Raw genomic sequence first — 12,394 nt, 5'->3', positions numbered from 1 at the left:
TCTGTGCGTTAATGGATGGATACAGCAGCGTGGTGTGTGGATGCAACTATAAATCACAAAAATCATACCATAAGCAAAACATATCCTACCCCCAGAAACCCCCTCCTGCCCCCCTGTCCCCTTGAAGAGGGTCAACACAACATAGAGAACAGTAAAAGTTAGTGACTTCTCCAACCATATATCGCGCCAAAATCTTTCAAATACTTTTTCCCAATATTAGCAGATTATAGTGAGTCCAGAAACTCCTTTGCCTTCACCTCAGATGAGAAATATTGAGTTTTGCCCTCTCTCACAACCTTGAGCTGTGCAGGATTTACTAAGTAAACCTGCATATGTTTGTCCTGGAGAGGCTTGATCAACTGCCGAAGTCTCCAGCGCCTCTCGACCGTTGCGTGGCAAAAGTCTGGTCTGACAAAAAAGGATATGCCCTCGCTCGTTCTTTTGGCGTCGGGTCTGGCTTTATCAGATATAATTTGTCTGAGGATGAAGTTTCCTAAAAATATTAACACTGCCCTTGGTCTATCAGTAGTAGTCCCAGCACGAATTTTGAATGGAGTGCGGTGGGCTCTCTGGATTTCAGATGACCAATTCCAGTCTGATAGTTCTGGGAATGCGTTCTTAAATAGGGTGATAATAAAGGCCCTCATGTCTGACCCCTCAATCCCTTCCGGAACCCCCAGGACGCGCAGGTTGTTGCGTCTTAATCTATTTTCCATATCTTCCAGCTTCCACTGGATATCAACAACCTGCGCCGCCTAAGAGTCAACTTTAAGTAACGCAGAGGCAGCTTCTGACTCAGTCGCCACAATCCGTTCTTCTAGGTTAGTGACCCTATCCCCAACATTAGCATGAGCTTTCGACAGTTTTCTGACAACAGTTTGTAACTTACGCATTGCTGTCTATGACTTCCTCGTATCCTGTCTAGCTTATTCTCTGTGCGTAAGCATAGTCTGGTAAATAACATCCAAAAGGGGGGGATGAGGAGCAGATGCCTCAGCCTCCTGGATACCCTGAAGTGGCGTGGCTGAGGAGTGATCCCAAGTCAAATCCTTGTTTGATTGAGTACGAGTCTTCTCATTACCAGCTGGTCTTTTGGCCGTGTTAGGGGGGTTTGATCCAGGTCACTGTCTGACTCTATATTGCTTCCCTCCTGAGAGGAACTCCTCTCATCATCAGACCACTCTGCCTCTTCGGTCACGGAGTAAAAGCATTCGCTGCTATCCTTCTCCTTCTCCTGCTCACTTTCCGCACCTTCCACCAAGGTCATTGAAGCGAGGGGGGGGATAGTGTATTATCCTTTTTCCTGCAATCGACTTCTTTCGCTGTGTCCTGACCGACAGTGGCATCTACAAGTTCGATGGCCGTTGGATCCGCCATACATGACGTTATAGATGGAGTGCAGACATTTGTGCCTTTTGTTCCTGTTCCTGTGCGATCGTCTCTGTACTAGTAAGTTCAGGGGTCAGCTGAGTTACTCCTTCTCCCCTTACTTCAGGCAAAACTACAGCGCTCTCTGTTGCCAATTCTTGTAGCGTGCTCCCAATACACCCCGGTGGAACAACAGAAATAGCGTTGATACCTGATTCAAGTGTCCCTTCTTTAGCCGATATATGGGGAGCTGCACTTGCTGTATTTTTCTGGCTTTGACCACTGCGAGCAAAAAGTTCAGGGATTGAAGAGGTCTGCTTCGACCTCAGCGTCGTTTGTTTATCTGACTTGGTCTGCTCATGGACCTCCGGCCGCTCCGATATTGCGCATGCCTCCAACACCGCTTCCTTCATCTGCGCCGTAGTTGCTGGATCAGCTGCCGTGTGAGAGGCTGCCCGAGCAGCCTGTGCCTTTTTCTTTGCGGCGGCCGCCGCTGCTGCTTTAGTTGCTGTCCCGGAGGCTGCCTTTGGGGCCATTACCAGTCTTGACTGCTCCCGATATTGCCTACACCAGCAAAAACCACTCCCGAGCCCTACTTTCAATCGAGGCTCCGATACTGCCGAAGACCGCGAGACACGCCCGGTACTCTGCCGTCGCCGCGCCCAGGTAGTGAGCGCCGCCGTCAGAAGCCAGAGTATCGCTCCTGCTGCTCCCGATATTGCTTTCACCTGCTGGCTCCTTCGGGCTCTTGCGAGATGCGTTCTCTTGCGGCTGCAGACGTCGAACATGAATAAACAGATTACGGATTGCAGGTGGCGTCCGATATGGTAGGAAAACAATCACCTATTCACTGCCATAAGGGGAGATGAGGGATCCAGGGGTATGTTTGCACCACCACACGCTGCTGCTCCGCGGCTCCTCTCACTCAGCCGCCATCTTGCTTCGAGACCCACCAGATACTGCCTCCGGCCTTGTTTAGTTTTCTGCCGTCACAGTGCAGGGCTGGCTTTCACTCTTGCAGTGCTTGGTGTAACAATCATTTTTTTGGGCTCTCCCCCCCCACTTCTTCTTCTGGAAGTGCTGGTGCTTTAACCATGCAGCAGACATCACAAAATACTTCTACTGTTGTCTGTTGTTCGTGCTTGTTAGAGCTTGCGGACTGGGGAAATAGGGCTGTGTTTTTCTCTGCACTGGAAGCCCCTTTATATCTAGTGCTTCACAGACTGCATATATGTGTGCATTAAATCCTTATCCTATAAAATACTATTTATGTATGGACGACATATTTTCAAAAGGGACATTTTGCATTACATTTCTTTAAGGTGTTTAAGATGTTTCTAATACAACATATGTTTTTACGTTTAAAAAGCAGACGCATAAATTGCTGTTCAGAGATCGAGTATTTTTGGTATTTACGACTTTGAGCTATTGGTATTGTAAATGCAAGTGCGTTTTATTTATGTTTCTTTTTTTAAAACATAGATAATAGGCATTGTCATTTACAATGCCAAAGTTTAAGCTATTGGCATTGTAAATGAAAATGCCATTTATTTATCTGTTTTCAAAACCAACACATGGATGAAGAGTTTGTCTTTTACAATGCCAATGGCTCAAACTTTTGCAAATGCGAGACCTATTGCATTGCAAATGCGTGTTATTTCTATGCACACATGCAATAAAGCCTCCTTCCCCACCTCCACACAGATCACTGACATAATATAGAATTCACAAATATAGAATTACCAAAATATCGAAGAAAAAATATAGAATGCAAAAATATCGAATTCCTATCTACAAACACATAAGTACAAAAATATCGAATCAAAAATATAGTTTTAAAAAATATAGTTAGTCAAAATATCGAATTTTTTAAATGTCTTAAAAGTAATCTAAAATATATGAAATAATAAATATAACATTTACTATTACCACTCCAGTGAGTGCAACAGTAGGGAAAGAGTTGGATAGCATAGGGGTAAAAATGACTATTCCCACTCCAGAGAGTGCAACAGTAGGGAAAGCGTTGGATAGCGTAGGGGTAAAAGTTACTATTCCCACTCCAGAGAGTGCAACAGTAGAGAAAGCGTTGGATAGCGTAGGGGTACAAATTACTATTTCCACTCCAGAGAGTGCAACAGTAGGGAAAGCGGTGGATAGCGTAGTTGTAAAAATTACTATTCGATATTAAATTACTTACCTTCAATTCGATATTTTTCACTACTATATTCTGTCCATTCGATATTTTGTCCATTCTATATTTTGACTTCGATATTTTGGTAATTCTATATTTTGAATTCGATATTTTGTCTTGTTACCGTCCACACAGCCTATGAGTACCAAGATTAGAACAAGCATTTACAATGCAATGGTCTTGGCATTGTTAAAGTTAGAGCTATTGGCATTGCTCATAACATTATTTTCATTTATGTTTTTGTTTTTAAAACATATAAATAAATGGCATTGTCATTTACAATGCCAATAGCTTATTCGCTCGCAAATGCGAGACCTATTACATTTGCACCTACACACAGAGCCAAACACACAGAGCCACACACACACACAGAGCCACACACACACAGACAGAGCCACACACAGACAGAGCCACACACATACTCACAGACAGAGCCACACACACATTCACAGACAGAGCCACACACACACAGACAGAGCCACACACACACATATTGTCTGGGGAGTATTGCCCTAAGGGAAAACGCAACAGCCAACATTTTAAATCACATTTTCACCCCACTAGAAAATCACTTTAACCACTGGCTTAGAGAGACGGGGGAGAGAGACAGAGAATACGGTTTTAAAAAAAAAGTGGAATTTCATTTTAGCATGAATTTAAGTGAAACTGTGTGATACTGACATATGAAGCCTAGGATGGAATTCACAAAGAAGTTTGCCCTTTCACATTAAATTGCAAACGTTTAAAAGAGTTTATGAGAAAGTAAGATGTGATTTCACTATTTGTAATGATACAATTTCTAAGAAAATGTTTAAAAAAAGAAATAAAAAAGTGATTTAGAGCAATATCAGCGACAGGACTGTTCATGCTGAAACGTGAAATTAGAGTAAATGAGATAACATGAGGGTTGTGTGTTTTTGTTGGATTAGCCCGTAATCTTTACAAGGCTGTCTGGGTCCTTTTACTGGTTTATGGTAGAATTATAACACCTACTGCCAGCTATTACAAGTCATTTATAAAAATTGATGAGTTTACCACAAATGTAACCTATTCTAAATCACACATATACTAGGCAGCCTCACAACCACAGAGTGCAACCCCATCAATTCAGAGAGTGCGCAAAAGTTCCCAAATATCTTAATACAATGATTCTTGGTAACCCAATCTTATTTTCACAGACGTTTTGATATTATTGGGTAGACATGCTTGAGGCCCAAAAGGAAGCTGCTATTCTACTCCTTCCAGAGCATCAGGCACGAAGTGAAGAGCACGAGAGGAGAGTAAGCACAAGCAACAAGGGGGCAGGACAGCAAGCACAAGCAACGAGGGGGCAGGACAGCAAGCACAAGCAACGAGGGGGCAGGACAGCAAGCACAAGCAACGACGGGGGGGGCAGGACAGTAAGCACAACCAACGAGGAGGCAGGGGAGCAAGCACGAGCAACGAGGGGGCAGGACAGCAAGCACGAGCAACGAGGGAGCAGAACAGCAAGCAGAACCAACGGGGGGGGCAGGACAGCAAGCAGAACCAACGAGGGGGGGGCAGGACAGCAAGCACAAGCAACAAGGGGGCAGGGGAGCAAGCACAAGCAAAGCACAACCAACGAGGGGGGGCAGGACAGCAAGCACAAGCAACGAGGGGGGCAAGACAGCAAGCACAAGCAACGAGGGGGCAGGGGAGCAAGCACAAGCAACGAGGGGGGGCAGGGGAGCAAGCACAAGCAACAAGGAGGCAGGGGAGCAAGCACAAGCAACGAGGGGGCAGGACAGCAAGCACAACGAACGGGAGGAGGCAGGACAGCAAGTGCAGCCAACGAGGAGGGGGGGGCAGGACAGCAAGCACAACCAATGAGGGGGGGCAGGACAGCAAGCACAACCAACGAGGGGGGGGGGGACAGCAAGCACAACCAACGAGGGGGGGCAGGACAGCAAGCACAACCAACGAGGGGGGGGGGCAGGACAGCAAGCACAACCAACGAGGGGGGGCAGGACAGCAAGCACAACCAACGAGGGGGGGGGGGCAGGACAGCAAGCACAACCAGCCTATTCCACTCCCCGTAGACGGCGCGAGTCATTCAGGATCAGTTTATCTGTCTCCGAAGTTGGAGGTGGGGATGCCGCGAGACAGAGAGCCCGGCGGCAGCAGCAGCGACGGTCCCCAGTCCTTTAGAATGACTTGGAGTACGGGGCCGGTGATCTAGTGGACGGAACCTTCTGCCCAGCACCGTGAAATTGGTTCCTAACGGGACAGGGAGGGTAGTACTCCGGGACGACCACCTGCGGCCACCTTCCCACGTGTTCCCTTGGAAGCGGGCAGTGAGAGATGTGCTGAGCTGCGCAGAGAGGACGAGCGAGGCGCCGCCGACGGGCCACACACCCCGGGAGCTGAGGACGCACAGTAGGGCTGGGGGAGAGCGGGACCCGGAGACAGCTGCACCGCATAACCGAGGGACTCCGGGGCATTGGATGAGGACACTGGAAGATGGGGGCATCTGCACTGGAATATTTTAGCACCAGGAAACGGATTCCTTTAGATATAAAGTGATCTCACGCCAGTGGGTCCTGTGAACAGTAGGACTCGGGCACACCACTCTAGCAAGAAGTGCAGCTGGGGTCACCGTGACTCGGGGGTACAGAGGAGTCGGACGCAGTCGGGGCAGGGGGGACTGGAACAGCAGCACTCTGGGGACGGCTACTCTTCCCGTTGGTGGTGCTTAAACAGCCGGGCAGCGTTACACACGTGCTGAGCGTTTAAGACAACAAATACATGAATGGTTTAGGCGCTAGGCTCTCTTTGGTAGCAAGGAGGCGCGCCCCCTATACGCGGTGTGGGCATTCTCAGCATTGGTGAGCACAAGCAACGAGGGGTCAGGGGAGCAAGCACAAGCAACGAGGGGGGGCAGGACTGCAAGCACGAGTAACGAGGGGGCAGTACAGCAAGCACGAGCAACTAGGGGGCAAGACAGTAAGCACAAGCAACGAGGGGGGCAGGACAGCAAGCACGAGCAACAAGGGGGGCAGGACAGCAAGCACGAGCAACAAGGGGGCAGGACAGCAAGCACGAGCAACGAGGCGGCAGGACAGTAAGCACTCACCGGAGGATTCGGCAGCTTCTCAACTTCTTCCGGCGACGGTCGGGCTGAAATGGCTTCAGCAAAGCGCCAACATTTTCCGTTTCGGGTGCGTGGTTTTCGTTCTCTCCTCTTCCCATTGGCTGGAAGGTAAAATTCCAGCCAATGGGAAGAGGAGAGAAAGAAAACAAGAAAGAAGCTAAAAAAAAACGCCCCAAATCGGAAAAAGACAGGGCTTGAACGGAGTGATGCCCCTCTCCTCCAATGGCTGGCCTCCGTTTAGGAAGCCAGCCAATGGAGAAGAGGGGTGGGTTCAAGCCCCACTCTAGAAAACATTAAATCTCTGACCGAGACTGCGCAAGCGCAGCCTACGGTCCTCGAGCTAAATAAGCATTTACAATGCAATGGTCTCGGCTTTATTAATGGTATTTTTTTTCATTTTTAAAAAAAAAACATAAATAAATGGTATTGTCATTTACAATGGCAATAGGTGAGCATTAGAGAGTATTAGCGGACACAGAGCCACAAACACACAGAGCCACACACACACACACATACACAGAGCCACACACACACTCACACAGAGCCACACACAGACAGAGCCACACACACACACAGAGCCACACACACACAGACAGAGCCACACACACAGAGCCACACACACACGCAGACAGAGCCACACACACACACAGACAGAGCCACACACACAGACAGAGCCAAACACACACACACAGAGCTCTCTGCCCAGTAACGCCCTAGGGAACAGAGGCATGAAAAACCGGATCACAAGCAGGGCACAGAGGCACAAAAACCGGATCACAAGCAGGGCACAGAGGCACAACAAGCAACGAGGGGGCAGGGGCAGGAGAACAAGCACAAGCAACGAGGGGGCAGCAAGCACAAGCAACAAGGGGGCAAGGGAGCACAGAGGCACAAAAACCGGATCACAAGCAGGGCACAGAGGCACAACAAGCAACGAGGGGGCAGGGGCAGGAGAGCAAGCACAAGCAACGAGGGGGCAGGGGGGCACAGAGGCACAAAAACCGGATCACAAGCAGGGAACAACAAGCAATGAGGGGGCAGGGGCAGGAGAGCAAGCACAAGCAACAAGGGGGCAACAAGCAGCGAGGGGGCAGGGGAGCACAGAGGCACAATAACCGGATCACAAGCAGGGCACAGAGGCACAACAAGCAACGAGGGGGCAGGGGCAGGAGAGCAAGCACAAGCAACGAGGAGGCAGCAAGCACAAGCAACGAGGGGGCACAGAGGCACAAAAACCGGATCACAAGCAGGGCACAGAGGCACGAAAGCTGTTGGCCAGGGAAGTACAGAGCTATAATCACTGCTTTCCTGTAGTGTGACCCTAGGCAAAGGGTTACAATTAGGCTCTATAAACCTTGAGTGCACCAAGATGCAAGCTTCAACCATGCAATGTACACTAGCAAACAACTCCCCTTAGTGTGTACACGGTTTCACAAACAAGAGAAACCCTCCCGAATTGCAGTATCCATAAAGACTAAAATTCTGTGCATGTCCGTCCATGTCAACAGAATAACAAGAACTGGATAAAGATAAACGCAGCTAATCTATCTTCTATCCACAGAATACTTAACCAAGGGTGAAGGCACCCACCAATAGCACTGATCTGTTTGGTTGTGCCCTAAAAAGTGAGGGAAGACTTATACCAGTACACCCATTCTACATTACAAGCTTGTCTAGCTGGTCCTCCTGGCAAGGTAAAGCGTAAACATGCTAAGTGACATGAGAGAAAGGGAGTTGTTAAATTAAAAATAGATATGAACTTTGTAGGTTTCTATGGGGAAACGTCAAACCTTAACATCATGAAAAATAAGCGTTATTGCATGTACGTAGTTGCATTCGCAAAAGAATAATTGTCCGTGAACACAACAGAATTGAAAAAGATCAGCAGGAACCACACCGGACCTGCCTGAGTGGAAGGACTATTTTTTTAATACAATTAACAAGAGATGACGTTTGATCAAGACTAAGTCTCTGCTAAATGACACATTAAGAATGGCAAATGTTTTGAGGTTGATGTGTTCCCAAATAGTGTATGTCGATAATAAGAGTGAAAGATAATATAATTTAAAACATGAACTGGCTAAAGGCATACAATTATCTTTGAGTAAAAAGTTGACACACACACGGGCAGAAAATAGTTACAATTGCTGTGTTCCCAATCCCTACTAAAGAATAAGTGAATTCGTTTAGACGGATAGTTGAGACCTCAAACTCTAGTCAAGTGTGATAGCTAACGTCAGCCGTGCCATTTAATACTGATGGAAAAACAGCCTACTTGTGCCAAGGTAAAGAAGTTACAAGTAGGCTTATCTGTTAAAGGCCTTTCTAGCATTACAGACTGGCTTTACACTATTCTCATCCCGAATCTCTCCCGTCGCTGTGGGTGTAACATTAAATCGTCACTGTATGTTTGTCTCATGTGGGGTGCGATCTCATCCAAAAATGAGCCGAGTGCTCCATGTTCCTCATTTCCCTCCCAGGCTCGGATTACTACAGGAAGTGCCCGCGTCATGCTGCTAGTGAGGAGTGCTTTTTCTCCCGTGTTCTCAACAGGCACTTTTTGTTGCTGTTTCCATCAACAAGGAACACCATGTTCTCCTGAAGTGCACCAGTTGAGCTTAATCGAAAAGTTGCATCTGCAGTGACTGATCAATGCAACTTTCTCCATACACCCACATGGCTAAACATGTTAACATCAAACAGACTTGGGAAAAATACATAAGGGCCAAATGTAGGTTTGAGTTCTTGTGTACGTTTGATATACAAAGACGTTTGATATACAACGATAAAACGTGCGATTGCATATAGGTGCCTGTACAGCAGTGGTAGGGCCCCTTCGTTCTACTCTGAAGAGAACTGAAAGATTACACAGACCGAAACAACATGCACTGAATGTGGAGAAGACTAGCATACAATACTGCATGATAAAAATGTTAGGCACAAGTCTCTCGCTACTTTAAAACATTCGTGGCTAACAGCTAGATGCTTTAGGCTACAGCACAGGACCCTCCCAAGACAATTCTTTAGAGGGCACATGAAAAACAATACTCCCTCTTTAGAAGATCCGCTTTTAATGGGGTAGAAAGGGCGGCATGTTAGGATGCCTTGAATGCAGGCCGACAGGGGCGGAGACATGTTATATGCATTAACGCATTACAAAAGTGCTCCATAATCCAAGATTACAGTCGAACGGTAGCTCTGCAGAAGGACTCCTTGGGAAACTCGAGACCACCACAGAAAAGCCCAAAGACCTCAGTAATGTTAAGCACTCGTATCGAGAATCATAAAATAAGTCAACCTGCAATGACTAGTTTCCTGGGCCTTTCTCGAACTGCGAGTGAGGGCTAAACAGTTGATGACGAGATGTTTAAATGCGATAACCTGCGCAATGAAACAAGCACACAAACACACCTCTGAATAAACATTGCTAAATTACATCCTGCTGGTGCAAGGGCAGACAGTAGTACGAATAGAAGTTACTGTACAAAAATGTCCGCCAAGTCACTGTGTTTTAAGAGGCCAGGTCCTGAATGCGTGTGGGTGTCTCTGCGGTGAGCACGGCAAGGGCACAGCGTTAGAAGCTGTGATTAACTAGTGCTGCGGTCAGTATGGACAGAACACTGACACTGAGTGGTGGATTGTAACTCCTACGGTTTCACACTGCGTAACACGTTCCTACATGCAGGGTAGTTAATAGAAGTGCATTCCATAAAGGAGGCATAATCAGAACGAAAAAAACCGAGGCTGGGCAAGTTATCTTGAGTAACGGGAACTATAGTCAAAGGACGAAAGACAAGAGGAACTAAGGACTGAAAGGAGTGGGGACGGTAGGGGTGCAATTCTTAGTAGCAGTGGGTGTTTAAGTTAGAAACTAGTGTGTCCAAAGTGAGGACAAAGCGGGGTTACCGGGAGTATTGAGACTTGAGATTACCAACTGCTGGATACGTACCTTCATGAAGGGTAGCTGAGGGTTATAAGGGGCTGCAACCAGTGTGTGGCATAAAGTTAAGGCTTGGGATTTAAAAGTACTAGTCATACATAGGGTGATAAGCATGATAGTTGAGTGACTAAAATCAGAGGAGGGGGTGCGGTGATCCAATTCTAAGTGAAGTGTGAGGCCTTAAGTTTAGCACGGCGTGGGCATAGCGACTAATGCGGTTTCTAACCACTAGATTTCCATCCATATAACCGGTAACTTATTAAAAGTGGCTGCACTAAATGTACGGATAAACTATATGGATGGGGCAAGGCTGGAAATCAGACATATAAAAGAGACCCAAGCTGAAAGACAGTTTCTCGGGGCAGAAAGTTCAAGTGAGGTTGGGCTGAAAGTATGCCAGCAGTTCCCACCTTCTGACACGTACCCAGTGCTCTGGCAGCTGAAACAAAAGATTGGTTATTTGGATAAAGGTACAGTAGGCTCTCACTTTAGCTGGTCACGTACCTGCAACACGAGCGGCTCGGGGTTGAATGCCAGGGTGAGTAGCAACTGCATGCGCTCGCTGTCCTTGAGGTGGCGGAGCAGGAAGCTGCCCGAATCCTTGGTTTCGGCGTACCTGCGCACCAGGCGGTCGAGCAGACGCTGAGAGGGGCAATGCACCAGGTCAGATCAACCTTCCACGGCCTGCAGGGTCAACAGCCGCACGTCACCGTTAAGCCTTGCAAACTCGGTGCGGGTCATGGCCTAGATCAGGTCGCAGCGCGTTCGGCTGCCGGTAGCGCGCCGGCAGATGTTGCGATCCAGCTCGGCCAGCTCACGCGCAGAGCCCAGGCGCTTGAGTACCACGCGTCGGCTGCCCTCTCGTGGCTCTCCGTAGCGCGCAAAGTACACGTTATTGACGTTAAAGAGGTCGAGCGCGCGGAGCCGGCCTCAGGACTCGAACGTAAGCTGTGCGTTGAGGAACTTACGGCACCAACTAGTGCCGAAGCACGCAGGGCACTTGTTGAGCGCCAGGAAGCGACGGTCTGTCAGCTCATTCCGCTGAAAAGAGGCTAGGAGCGAGTGCGTATTGAGTAACATGACGAGTAGCACAGCCGCCAGCAGCACCAGCTTCAGTAGCCGGCACAGCCGGCACAGCTTCACTGGGAGCGGCCCCAGCATGCTGCGGGCCCCCGCTGGGCAGCTAGCTTCCCCTTCCGAGGCTCTGTGCAGTAGTCTCGGTGCCTCACCTCTCTCACTGTCCGAGCACCAGCACCACTGCTGCCAGGAAATCCAACTTCTGTAGTAGGGGATCTCTGTGTATAGTCATAATCTAATGAATAGTCCCGCCCATGTGCGTGGACCCCGGAGCAATCAAAAATAATCTCTTAAAGTGTCGAAAAAATGCAGAACTGCACAGACACTTGAGAGAATTTAAAGACAGATAATGCAGCCTATAAAAGGCTACACTGTCCAGTACTTCAACTAGAAATTCCACCACAAAACAGCAAAGCCTGTACAGATTTCCCTTGCTTTAACAGCAAACACCCTCTGGAATGATAAAGAGGAGGACCTGGACAGACAAGCCCCATAGGCTGCCATTATGTGGCTCAGAACAGGATACTGTGCCTTTAAGAGAACCTTCCAGAACTTCACAGTATCCCAGAATGCCCTGCAGGTCCCATTTACTTTCAGTTCTTTTTTCCGGCTCCTGCAAGCAGGACCCTGGAGCATTGAGCTCTCCCTTTTCAAGGGTTTATTGGTGATTTTTCACTATTAATTTCGTTTTGAGTGCTTCTAAAGT

General features: G+C 48.1%; 1 protein-coding gene and 1 pseudogene across 2 annotated transcripts in view; both read right to left on the bottom strand.

The window, feature by feature from the left end:
- CPAMD8 (C3 and PZP like alpha-2-macroglobulin domain containing 8) overlaps positions 1-12,394 on the bottom strand; it is a 1,183,022-nt gene that overhangs the window by 364,912 nt on the left and 805,716 nt on the right. The gene's annotated exons all lie outside the window — the stretch shown is intronic.
- LOC144799291 (divergent protein kinase domain 2A pseudogene) lies at positions 11,095-11,772 on the bottom strand (annotated as a pseudogene).

Source organism: Lissotriton helveticus, chromosome 12, assembly GCF_964261635.1.
Source record: "Lissotriton helveticus chromosome 12, aLisHel1.1, whole genome shotgun sequence".
In the NCBI taxonomy this organism is placed as follows: Eukaryota; Metazoa; Chordata; class Amphibia; order Caudata; family Salamandridae; genus Lissotriton; species Lissotriton helveticus.
This window is presented reverse-complemented; position numbering and strand designations above follow the sequence as displayed.